The sequence below is a fragment of the Platalea leucorodia genome (genome assembly GCF_965183815.1).
Source record: "Platalea leucorodia genome assembly, chromosome: 2".
Taxonomy (NCBI): domain Eukaryota; kingdom Metazoa; phylum Chordata; class Aves; order Pelecaniformes; family Threskiornithidae; genus Platalea; species Platalea leucorodia.
In genome coordinates this window covers 129,964,189-129,976,959 of record NC_138824.1, presented here as the reverse complement: position 1 = coordinate 129,976,959, position 12,771 = coordinate 129,964,189, and the positions used below count along the sequence as shown (strand labels likewise).

The 12,771-nt window shown below is 54.7% G+C and overlaps 1 gene segment (V, D, J or C); it reads right to left on the bottom strand.

Moving 5' to 3' along the window:
• The window catches only part of LOC309587045 (T-cell receptor beta-2 chain C region-like), a 31,426-nt gene extending 24,139 nt beyond the window's left edge, over positions 1–7,287 (bottom strand). The window contains exons 1-2 of the C gene segment in view: positions 7,186–7,287; positions 6,478–6,775 (exon numbers count right to left, since the gene is read on the bottom strand).
• Positions 7,288–12,771: the final 5,484 nt, after the last annotated feature.

Below are 12,771 nucleotides of genomic sequence, written 5' to 3'. Positions count from 1 at the left end.
AAAGCCCAAATGTATTTTTAAATTGAAGGCTGCCCCCTGAAATAATTTAAAACAGCTCTCTGTCTTAGGAGAAGTTTATGATTAACCGATACATTATTTGTACTTTCTACCAGTGGCTGGTAAAGCCCACATTTGGATCTTCAATTTTCCACTGTGTACTTTTTGCCTGGAGAAAACCTTGGACTAGAGATAAGGCCATTTCGAGGTTTGGGCTGATAGCTGAACATTGGCCCTGGGCAGGGGTCTCGAGTGGCCCCTGCTTCACACTGGGCAAAGGGTGACATCCATTTGTCTTCCCAGGGCAAAGGCAGGTCCAACGGCAGCATCGTGGTCAACAAGGCTTTGAATGGCCAGGATGCAAGTGGCACATGGGAGAGACCCCAGGCCTTGGTTCCACCTCCTGCCCCAAGGGGCACAGACGGGGCACCCACCCCATCCTGAGCAAGGGAGAGAGGGAAGAGGGCGTGGGGGCAGCCAGGCTGGGTTGATCTGTTCCAGAGAGGTCCAGGTAGAGTGGAGTGCAGCCCCAGCGGCTGAAAGGGAGCCGAGCTCTTCTGTGTGATGGAGTAAGGAGCACTGGACGTAAATCACGGCTTGACGACACTCACATTGGACAAATCCTGGGGCCCTGATCTAAGGCTGGAATCCTGCGTGATGGGACCCCACTGGGATAGTCTCTTTGAAATCACAGGGGTTATTTAAGAACCCCAGAACTGGTTTCAGCAAAGGTGTTCACCTGTAACACCTGAACCATGACATGGTCTGCGTAGGGAAAAGGGAGAGCGGGCACCTTCCTTCCACAGAGAGAAACTTTCTATCCCCTTCCTCCCCTCACCAGACAGGATTAACACACCTTTGTCTGTCTTGGCAGGACTTCAATGGAGAACCAGCAGTCGCGGTGAGTAAAACAAAGACCCTCTCATCCCAACATTCCCCCAGTCTTCTTCAAAGCTGTACTGCCCTGGGGAATGCACCAAAGGCGCACAGAGGTACTTGGCGAGGGTGGTATCCAAGGGTTTCCAGTCTGCCCTGCGCTCAGGTAAGGGCTGGCTCTAGAACGGGAGCAGGTCTCTCCGGGCCTGGACCAGGGCAGTCTGGAAAGTTTCCCCAGATGCAAACCACTCCTTTGAAGACCAGGCCCTGTCCCAGGGCTGCCTTGCTCCTCTGGCAAAGGGTTTTATCCCTCTGCCTCAGCAGAATTTCCCCGTCCCACCTTGTGCCTATCACCTTTCAGTCCTTTCCTGGGCACCTCCAAGAAGAGTCTGTCTCTAATGCGTCCTCAGTTTCCTCCGGGGAATGAGAGGCTGCAGGTAATGCTCCCCTACCTTCCCGTCTTCTGGCCGGACAAGCCCAGAACCCTCAACCTCTCCCCACCTGCCCTGTGCTCCAGTGCTCACCGTCTCCAAGACCCCTGACAGACATCTCCCTTGTCCTGGGGACACGAGGTGGTTCCAGTCCACCGCTGTGGCCTCCCCCGTGTGGAGCAGGGTGGGAGAATGATGCTCCTCCTGGCCCTGACAGCTCCATTCTGGCTAGCAGAGCCAAAGGTATGGTGGGTTATTGCCACAGAGCACCTTGTGGCTCCTCACCTACAGGACCGTGCTCCGTCCCTGCATACCTTTGAGACTTGGCCTACATCGCATACCTCGGTGTTCGGGTCACAGGGTAGTGGCACGACTCGGAGAGCCTGATGCACAGCGGCGTGCCCATTCCCTGGAGACTGGTGGGGCCAAGGGACCAGCATGCACACAGAAGTGCTCAGTGGCATGGTCCTGCTGGCGCTCTGGAACTTGGAGCCCCTCACGCACGGAAGCGTGCTGAGACCCGGGTTACCAGTGAGGCACCCGTACTCTCGGAAACCACAGTGTGAGCAATCCCAGGAGACCCTTGAATCTCATGGACACACAAGCACACACAGGAGTGCTCAGTTCCGGGATGCCTTGCCAGATTCAACTCCAGGTTGGCCTTGACTTTCCGGCTGGTGAAGAAGGGCTGTGTGAACTGTTCCGCATCCTGCTTACCCATGAGCTGCCGTAACACGCTGAGAGGAGAAGAAATGGCAGAGGCTGTAGGAAATAGGAGGGGGACAGGTGTGAGAGAGGACAGAAAAGAAAGGGGAAGGGGAGAGAGAGAAAGCGAGTAGAGGAGGAAGGTGAGGGGCAGAGAAATGCGGGAAGGCAGTGAGAACAAGAAGAAAGGAGGGTCAAAAGGTGATTCAGAGATGGGAAAGAATAGGAAAGAAATTAGCGGACAGGCAGAAGACAGACAGAGGATACCACCACGTCCCTTAAGTAGACAGAGCTGGAGGGCAAGAGGGGAAAATGGGGTAGTGTCAACTACAGGGCTGTGTGTGTGCTGGGGACAGATCCTTGTTTGCATGGAAAGGTTTGTGCTATGCTGCTCCAGCTTTTGAGTCACTGTGGGTCTTGCTCAGCACAGAAATATGTGCCTGAGTCGTTGAGTAGGGCGTGATCTGTCGCCACAGATAAGGCATTGCCCTTAGTCCCATTACTCTGGAAGTGATTTCTGAATTCCTTCTCAATCTCTGCCTTGCCACCTTCCAGTGAGTATACAACCAACTGCAGAGTGGCATCCTTCCCTGTGGGCAACTTGTACCAGTACATGGCTGAGAATGCATTCCCTGTTTGGGAACAGTGCAGAGTGACAGAGTCTCCCACTCGGACAACTGTGTCTGGCGATTGCTGAAGGGCCTGGCCTGGAAAGAGAAGGGAAGAGATGTGAGAAGTGAAACGCATTGAAGGGGACACAAAAACACATCCCTGAAGTATGACATGGGATGTAGTGGCATAAGGAGGTCAGCAAGCTATGGGACAGTGTCGCGTTTCTCTGAGAGAGACGCATAGGAGAAAAACCCCCACAAGCCAGCTTCAAAGACACTAGTAAACCTGTTTTGAAATATAATGACTCCAGTACTCTCAATTGAAGTATTAAAATGGGACAGAAAAAACAGATTTGTAGATCTGTAGAGTTTTCTGAGTTCAGAGGTTGAGGGAAAGCTCACCTCGTTCATTATCCATCCTCCCCCTAGAAGCCTTGGGGAATGGGGCACTGCCAGCAACTGGGCACACAGCTGAGGCAGCAGCAGTGGCTCCAGTGCAGCTGTTGGAGGGGAAGGGAAGCTCACTTACCCACAGGGGCCAGGATGGCCACAAGGAACCAGTGGAGAACCATGGAGAAAGGCCACCTCCTCCCAGCAACCTGCCTGTGGTGGCAGCACAGGCACAGGCACAGAGATGTGTGAAGAGGAGCGGTTGAGAGAGGAAGAGACAGAGCTCTTTGCGGGTGGGCAGGGCAGTGAGAGAGCACCTGAAATGTGAGAAGGCAGTTGGCTGGCTGGGAACAGTGGGGAATGGCACTTGCATGCAGGTGTGAGGTGCATGTACCCTGCTCCACTGACTTCCTGCTGTGTGGGAGTGTGTGCGTGTGGGAGTGTGTGTGTGTGTGCCCCTCAGCTGAGTTTCCTCTCTAGGCACCCTCAGGCTCACAGACTCCCAGCCCTGCAAGCTGCAATGTGGAATCTTCTCCACTTATCCCAGTGCTGATCATCATGTTGCCCAGCTATGGGAAAGACTGCTGACCTGTCATCTTCATGTTCTATAACTGTTCTCTTCCTCCAAAGGGAGATCTCAAGGAGAGAAAAGGCTGCCTTTGGCTCTGCACTGGTGTCCTGGTTTTGGCTGGCATAGAGTTAATTTTCTTCCTAGTAGCTGGTACAGTGCTGTGTTTTGGATTTCGGTTGAGAATGATGTTGATGATAACACACTGATGCTTTAGTTGTTGCTAAGTAGTGCTTACACTGGTCAACGCACAGCTGACCCAGACTGGCTAAAGGGCTATTCCATACCATATGACATCATGCTCAGTAGATAAGCTGAGGGGGGAATCGGCCAGGAGTGGGGGGGTCGCTGCTCGGGGATGGGCTGGGCATCAGTCGGCGGCTGGTGAGCAATTGCATCATGCATCACTTGCTTTGTATATTTTAGTTATTACTATTGTTTTTATTATTATTACTACTATTACTACTCTGCTATTTTATTTTACTTCAATTATTAAACTGTTCTTATCTCAGCCCATGAGTGTTCTCACTTTTACCCTTCCAGTTCTCTCCCCCATCCCACCGGGGAGGGGGAAGTGAGTCAGCAGCTGTGTGGTGCTTAGTGGTTGGCTGGGGTTAAACCACAGCAACTGGTACTGCCTCTTGGGAGACTGCAAGAGGGAGGGATTTCTGAGGAGAAGGGTATTCACTGTGGGATATGCTGGCACAGACTTGCCTTCTCCTTGCCAGAGAAGAGCTGATACTCTCCTTTTTGTAGCGTTCTGCAAAGGAGCAGCAGGACGAGGATGGACAGAGCTGGAGAGAATCCTGCCTTCTTCTCTACATGGGGCACAGCCTTGTTCGCCAAGCCAAGGCTGTGGGAAATCACTGCAGGCAGGAAGTGAGGCTTGCAGTTTGTGTCCATGGACACACTCTCTGTGTGTCAGAAGCCTGACAGAGCCTCTGCACATCTGTGCTGTGCTGTGCTGTGGGCCCAGCAAGGCATGGCAGCGGGAGGCCGGCCCATAGGAGAGAGCCGGCTCCTCAAGGCTGTCATGGGCTTTGCAGTGAAGCTCTTCCCCTGTGTCGTTTTAGCGGAAGGGTGCAGCAACTCCTCCAGCTCCCAGACCCTCTGTTGCAGGTCCAAGAGTGTCCCATTGCATTCATTTCCTCAAACTGCCTAGAGGAGATTCAGGAATGACCCCAGATTCCTCAAAAGAAAAGGGAGAAAAGAAGAAAGAGGGTGGGCTAAGTTGTGCAGGCAACAGGAAGAAGCCCCTCACAACACCCCCAGCACTCCAGCTGAGAGGAGGCCATGCTTGATGTGCCCGTGGGAAGGGTCTCCTTTTCCCATGGGGTTCCCTGGGAAGTGCAAGTGGCAGGGCAGTGCATTGGGAGCCTTGCAGAACACATGGTATTCGAGGAGTTAGTGATCTCGAGCAGGCCATGCCTGCTCGGTTAGGCCTTGTGCTTAGGGCTTGAGAAGCCCGTATGTTAGCATGAGAAGCTGCAGTGTGGGAACCTGCTGGAGTGCCTGTCGTGGTTTAACCCCAGCCAGCAACTAAGCACCCCAGACCTGCTTGCTCACTTCCCCTTCCCCGGTGGGATGGGGGAGAGAACTGGAAGGGTAAAAGTGAGAACACTCTTGGGCTGAGATAAGAACAGTTTAATAATTGCAGTAAAATAAAATAGCAGAGTAGTAATAGTAGTAGTAGTAGTAATAATAGTACAGTCTACAATTGCTCACCACCCGCTGATGATGCCCAGCTCATCCCCGAGCAGCGATCGCTGTCCCCTCCTCAACTCCCCCCCAGCTTATCTACGGAGCATGACGTCATATGGTATGGAATAGCCCTTTAGCCAGTCTGGGTCAGCTGTGCTGGCTATGCTCCCTCCCCGCTTCTTGTGCACCTGGCAGAGCATGGGAAGATGAAAAGTCCTTGACCAGTGTAAGCACTACTTAGCAACGACTAAAGCATCAGTGTGTTATCAACATCATTCTCCTCCGAAATCCAAAACACAGCACTGTACCAGCTACCCGGAAGAAAGCTAACTCTATCCCAGCTGAAACCAGGCCATGCCGCATGCCAGCCTGTGCCGTGCACTGGTGTGTGTTATGAGGGAGGTAACACTCCAACCTGCCAGGAAACTTTCTGCTAGCTGCACAGCTTGCTAACATAATCTGTAATTGATACAGTATCTTTGGGAAAGGTAACCTGTACGTGGATCAAGGTGCGGAAGGCAGTGATCCTGACCCAGAGACCACTGTGCATGGAGGAGTTAGGGATCCACATAACAGTTAACCCGAGTAGGCGCAGGCCTGTGCTGTGCTGTGCTGTGCTGTGCTGCATGTGCCATGCGGCCCTCAGGCCTGTGCTGTGCTGCACATATCCCTTGGCCACAGGATAACCTCAGACAGGTTATGGAGGTAATGGAGGAGCATGTGGGCAGCTCCCACTTGGCACCGGCTATTATGCCACCTGCCTGGCCTCGCCTTTATCTGAAGATGCACCAAGAACTTCTCACGCGAACATCCTTTCTCTTTGACAGTGAGAATGATGAGCCGGGTTGGCTGGAGTTAAATGAGAGGAAGTCCGTGGAGTGCAGGTGGAAGAGAGACAGCAAGAAGAAGGTGGGGAGAGAAAGGGAGGCAGAGAGGGGAAGGGGGGTTGACGGAAGTGAATATAATGTAAATGAGAGTGGAACGAAGAGGGAGGCAAGGAGGAGTGGGGTGGCAAGGAGAGAAAGCAGGACAAACAAACTCACAGCGTCTGAGAAGCGGAGGAAGGGAAGGCTAGGAAGCAGAGGAGGTAATGAGAGGAAAGGGATTATCCTGCCTTGCGCAGCACCGGCAAGGAGGAAAGCAGGCCCCTTCTGCGCAGGGGGAGGTTTGCGCTCAGCTCCCTCAGCAGCCTAGCCACTGTGTTTCACTCTCAGCACAGTAATACATGCCGGAGTCATTGAGAAAGGCATGCTCTATCAAGAGGGTCATCCCGTCTCCTTGTATCTCGCTGCTCTTGAAATGGCTTCGGAAATCCTCCTCAACATTTGCTTTACCACCTACGTATGCGGAAGCCACTAGGCTCAGCCTGGAGTCCTTCCCCAAAGGCAGCTTGTACCAGTACATAGCTGTGTTGGAGGATTTCTTCTTGGAGCAGCTCACATTCACGGACTGGCCTTGTTGTACCACTGTGTCTGGGGACTGTTCGAGAGCCAATGCTGGAAGGGAAAAGGAGGAACGTTGAGGAGGAGGAAAAAACGGAAAAACGTGAATTAGGCACCGTGGGTTGGTAGAGAAGAGGGTGAGAAGGAACAAGACAGGCTAGGGAGCAGCGGGAGGGGTGGGACAGCTCTTCAGATCATCAGGTGCGTTTCCAATCTCTCTCCAATAGCCAAGAAACATTCCTGGGCAGTCTGTGTCCAAAAAAGGAAGCATTTGGGGGTTGTGCACAGGAGAAAAACCAGACAGCCATTGCAGGAGCTTCAGGGATTCCTGCCTACCTCATTCATTGCCCATCCTCAGCACAGGAAGGTTTGGGGAACGGAGCGCTGCCAGCAATGGGGTACGCGGCTGGGACAGCAGCAGTGGAATCGATGTAGGTGCTCAGGGGTGAGTTGAGTTCACTTACCCATAGGGGCCAGCATGGCCACAAAGAACCAGCAGGGAACCATGGGGGAAAAGCCCCTGTCCTTTCAGGGACCTGCCTGTCGTAGCTGCCCAGAGATATGTGAAGAGGAAGCACTGAGTGAGGGTGAGACACATTGGGGTTGGGCAGGACGTGAAATGTGAGAAACGATTGTCTGGCTGAGAACACCGGGGAATGACGCACACAATCACATGAAAGTATAAACCCTGCAGAGGTGGGGGGGCAGTGCGGAGGGGAGAAGGAGGTTGCATGGACAGAACTATGCTGAGGTTGCATGGGAGTCTGAGGGTGTGCAAGGCAGAGGAATGCTGAGAGTTGCCCTTCTCCTTCTGAAGTCCTTGAGAGCTGGAGGAATGAGGTATGAAGGACACAGATAGGTCCCTTGCATTTCCCCATGCATTTTCCCTCTCTCCCCCAGCCATGGCTGGTTCTTTTTTTTTTTTTTTCTTTTTCCCCCCCTGGCTGTGTGAGGGCTCTTTTGCTCTATGCAGTACTGTGAGCACGGCAGTTAAGGCCAGTGAGAGGCAGGACCAGGAAAGACACCATAATAGCGCAAGCGTTCTGCCTGCTGAGGACTCTCATGGGCTTTGCAGTGAAGCACTTCCCCCATCCCTTTCTCTGAAGAGCAAAACAGTGCCTGCAGCTTCCAGCTTCTCTCCTGCAGGGAACTGAATGTTCCTCCACTCCAGCCAGGCTGGTCACACACATGCTTGAGTACTGGAAGTGCCACAGACTGGTGCAGCGATCACTGTGATGTGTGTGTGTTGCGTGTGCGCACACGTGTGTGAATGCATGCATCTGTGTGTGTGTGTGTGCAGGGCTCCCTCCAGCCCTGGCCCAGCAGAGCTGGTGAGAGGGGTAGGAGAGGAAGGTAAATGCCTGGGAAGAGCCCAGGGACAGTCAATGTGCTGGCATGGGAAGGAAGAAAGAATCGAGTGCGGCCCAAAGGGGGAGGCACGAGGGAGAAGAGGTGCTGAGGACTGGGGCCAGGGTGGCCTCTCCCTCCGCCTTCCTTGCTGACAGGCCGTAGCCCACGTTCCTCCAGAGATGGTTCCTCCCTGGGACCTGGGGCCTAGCTGGGGAGCCCTGGGTGTCTCAGCCTGGTGCTGCCTCTGGGGCAAGGGCTTCTGGCAGCTCTGCTTCAGGAGCCCACTTTGTCTGGCAAATTCAAGGAGCGCTCAGGGACTGAGACCATCTGTGTCATCGCCCCCTCTGCCCTGTGAATCAACCTGTCCAAAGCGGTTTCCTTTTCTGGCAGGACTGAGCTTGTCCTCCGGAGGGGTGTGGGGGGTGCTGCTGGGATGTAGCCGGTGAGACCACTAGGGTCTTGAAAGCAGCCGTACAGTGCAATTTCATTGACTCCTGCTCTACCGGTGACCCCGGTGAGCTGCCCTGCTGACAGGCTCACGAGATTCAGGCCACTGGCATCCTCTCCACAGCACCCTCGGGTGTTTCTGCTCAGAAGGGCAACCACATGGCCGCTCCATGAATGGGCAAACTCAGCATAGGCTAGCTGGGGAACCCGATGAGCAGAGGGATGAACAGCTGGGAGAGTGGCACGGGTGAAAGCAACCCAGGCAACAAATGACAGAGGTCTTCACCATGCAGAGCCCTGCTGGCAGCACCCTTCCTTCCTCATAGGAACGCTTGGACCCTGTGCCTGGGGCTCTACCTGGCAACAGGGAAGGAGAAACAAGCAGAAATGGGCTAGGATCCTGGTGGTACTTCTGCCTCATCATGCCAGGAAGGAGAAGGCTCGTGGGGTGTCACCCAACTCCGTGTTTCTCTGAGGAAGAAAGTTCAGTGAAAGGCATGGGGAAAACTGTATGCAGGTGCTAAGCAGGAGACGCTGGATCAACAGGTGGAGACTGTGGTGTTGCACAGTTCTCTTGTGTGCCAGACAGCATCTCCCTCTCCCCACAGCTACAGCATGAGCTGAAGCACCCGTGACCGGGCCTATGCCTCACACTCCATGAAGGATATCTCAGCTTCTGGCCTTGGTGGACTGTGAAAATATACCCGAGCATCAGCTTCCCCTGGGGACTTCCACTCTCTTTTGCTATTCAGCAGCACCGGAGCTAAAGCAGAGTAGGCAAGTCAGGGCAGCCCTCTTGTCTTGCAACAAGCAGCAGGGGATGCAGTGGGTGGGCCAGACCAGATGCTAGGAAACAGCGCAGGTTCCCAACAATCCCTTCTGAAACCTCTCGGGGACTTTCTCGTCCTGGTCCTCATCCTGGTCACCAGGGCCATCCCATGGCTCACCTGGGATGTCTGCTGCTGTGGGCGGGGATAACTCACAAGGTTCCCAACAAATTCAAATGTAGAAATTGCACATCAGCCCTCCTCATTTCCCCCACCACCACCGGAGTTGCTCTGGTCTCTGTGCTCACCAGCGGGCCTTGGTTTCCCATCTGTGGTTCTGCACAAACTCAGAGCCCCATGGCTCCACGCTGAAGGGAGTGGAGAGCTACACATGGAGGAGGCGGAGGCCTGAGTTTGTCTTTTGGGGATGAGAAATGGGGAGGTAGTGACATAAACGGGATGCATCCCTGTTTGAGGCATGGCTGTTTCAGCCGTGCACATGAAGAATCCTCAGATGTGTTGCATCCACCCCTCCTTTCCATTGAGCCTGAGAGACCTGGCCTCCAGTGCCCGCCAAGCTTATTTACCTCATGCTGCAGTGAAATGGTTATTTTTCTTCTTTTCTCTGAGGATTTTGTGGATCTGGGAGTGGGAAGGACTGCCTCGATGCTGTCTTTCTCAGCCTACTCCTGGGAAGCCAGGCGTGTCTGCAGATTAGGGCCAGGGGTAGCGGCCCAGACACCCACCTTCTTTTCCTTGGAGGGCAGTGGGTTTGGGGAATTAGCGCAGGGCATGCCTGGATGTCGGGTTCCCTGAGGAGGAGGGGGTTTACAGCCAGATGAAGGAGAAGCCTCCCACAGTCACTTTTGGGGAAAGGGTCGGGGGCTGTTTTTTAATTAACCAATGGTGTTGAGGTGGCAGGTGAGCATACATCCCCCTCTTGGCTGGGGGAGCTTATGTCAGGCGAGGGGGGCAGAGGGTTTTGGGAACCTAGGGGTTAATGGGTGACCAGGGACAACTGTTTGGCGGGGCGGGGGCGGGGCAAAGGCGGGGAGGGCGTCCTGCCTCGGACGCAGCTTTTGGAGCATCTCAGTGGGGTGCCGCATCTCAGTGAGGTGCCGGATGCCTGCTGAGCCGCGGCTGGAAGCCCCTCCGCACACCTGGGAGGAGCTGGGTGCGGGTCGGGGACGCGAGGGGAGTGACACGCACACAGAGCGGCAGAGAGTCCTGCTCTTTCAGCAGTTACCGGTGCTGCCTCGTGGCCAAAATCTTAACTGCACCGGTCCAACTATGCATTCGCTTTCCTGGGGTTAGTTATGAGACAAATAAAGCGCCCGGTACATTAAATGGGAGAGTTGTCTGCACTCCGCTCAAATCAGGGGTATCGCCCCTCCGTCGGGAAAGAAGTATGGGGCTGGGCATAAAAGGAACAGCAGCTCCAACTTCTGGATTCCTTCTGGCTCAGGGCATGGAGCAGATAACCCCGGCGATACAGAAAGGGAAGGAGGTACTGAGAAGTCAGACGCCTGGGTCCTGTTCTCGGCTTTCATGCGGAGAGACTTCATTCCCGGCTGTTAATCACTATTGTCCTTGGCATGAGAGATGCAGGACCAGGGTGATGTCCATGGCAGGCGGCTCCACCCCAGTGGGCATCTTTGGACATGAAAAAAACACCCTCCCCACTTACAAGACAGGCACGATTATCACAAAAGCAGGACCCTTAATTCCTTACACAGGGCGGCTTTAACCCCTCCAGTACAGCGTGGGCACCTGGGCTGCTCCCCCATTCCCTCACTTCTATTCCACTAAGTCCTGGTATCTCCCCATAGATGGGAAGAGGACCCCAGCATGCAGGCACTCGGTCCCTTCTGGCCCCCTCTGCCGGTAGCGTGAGCACCGTGCCCCAGAGAGTGCCAGAAATGACCCCCCCTCTCCCCTGGCCATCATACGTGGCCATCCAGAGCTAGGCAGGTTCTCCTCCACCCTGCCCCTAGTAAGGCTATTCCCAGTGACAATGATTCTCTCCCCCTATCCTTCCACTGCCCGTTACCTGAGATCTCTGAGATTCCTGCTTTCCAGATCAATGAATCTCAGTCCCAGGCTCTGGACCTGTTGCCAGTCACTCCCTGATGCAGCAGGCCAGCGAGAGGAAAACACTCTCAGGGAAATCATGTTTGGGGGCAGGGGGGGACATGGACAAACGGGGACACACACACACACACACACACACACAAACATATGTGGATGTGTATGCACACGCATCACCGCGCATGCACACTGTTGGGTATACACCATGGCGCGCGCACACACGTACTCCTGCGTGCTCACAAGGTTTCATACACCCTCATTCCGTGTGTACACCCACAATCCACGTTGAACACACTCCCTGTACCCACGCCCCCTGTTGTGACCACACACCGTTATACACACACCATTTCTCACGCACATAGACACAGCCACACAATCCCACGGTCGCTCATACCTACCTTGTGTGCGCACGCACGCTGACACAGAGACGCGCAAACTTGCGTCTTACGTATACAGTGCCTGCTGGGCCTACGTGAAGCGCCTAGCACATTAGGCAAGGGCCCTGCTCAGGTTAGGCTGTTCCCTGAGGGTGGAGGGGAGGGCTCCAGCGCAGCCACCTGGCCACAGTTCTGGTTCCCATCAGCCCTGCTCAGAGCCAGACATGGAGGGGAGACTCTTGGCCCTGTGTCTCCTCCTCCTCCTCCTCCTCCTCCTCCTCCTCCTCCTCCTCCTCCTCCTCCTCCTCCTCCTCTTCCTCTTCCTCCTCCCGCTGCTTCTCTCTGGTCACAGGGCACAGCTCCCCAGGGTGGTAAGGCAACAGAGAAACCCGCGTGAATACCAGTATGGACATGGTCAAGTCTGTGTCCCATCCTGGGGGCTGGCGGGTTGCTGCCCAGCAGATCAAGTCACAGTGCGATGGGCTTCTGGCCTCCTGGTCCTTTCCTACTGCCTCCCTGGCACTGAGGTGAGAACACAGGTGTCCTGGCTCCCAGTCCTGTCCTGGCTCCCAGTCCTATCCCAGCTCTCTCTTCTGTTCTCCCCTCCTTGGGGGGTCACCAGTGTCTCTCTTTCACCTGCAGGGAGCCTGGAGGAGGCTGAGAAGCTGTTGGTGCTGCTAAGTCTGCTGTGAGAGGCACCGCGGGAACTGCAGGCTCTGCTGTGAAAAGGGGGCTGTTTCCAAGACTTCACTGCACTCCCCATCTGACCACTGTACCCCACCCCGTAGTGACTCTGGCTCAGCCATGGCCCCTCCACTGAGAATCGGGGCAGTGGAGTTCCTCCACCGGCAAACAGGGAACCACAAAGGGCATCAAAGATTATGAAGCATCACAATGAAGCCAAAGTTCTTAGTGTCCTGCCAGCGGGCTCAGTTTTTGGCTGGCTCTAATCACTCGCTGCCGCTGTCAAGGGGAGAGGCAGAATGCCCGGGTTCTCTCTCCCCGTGGGTTTAGGGACCTG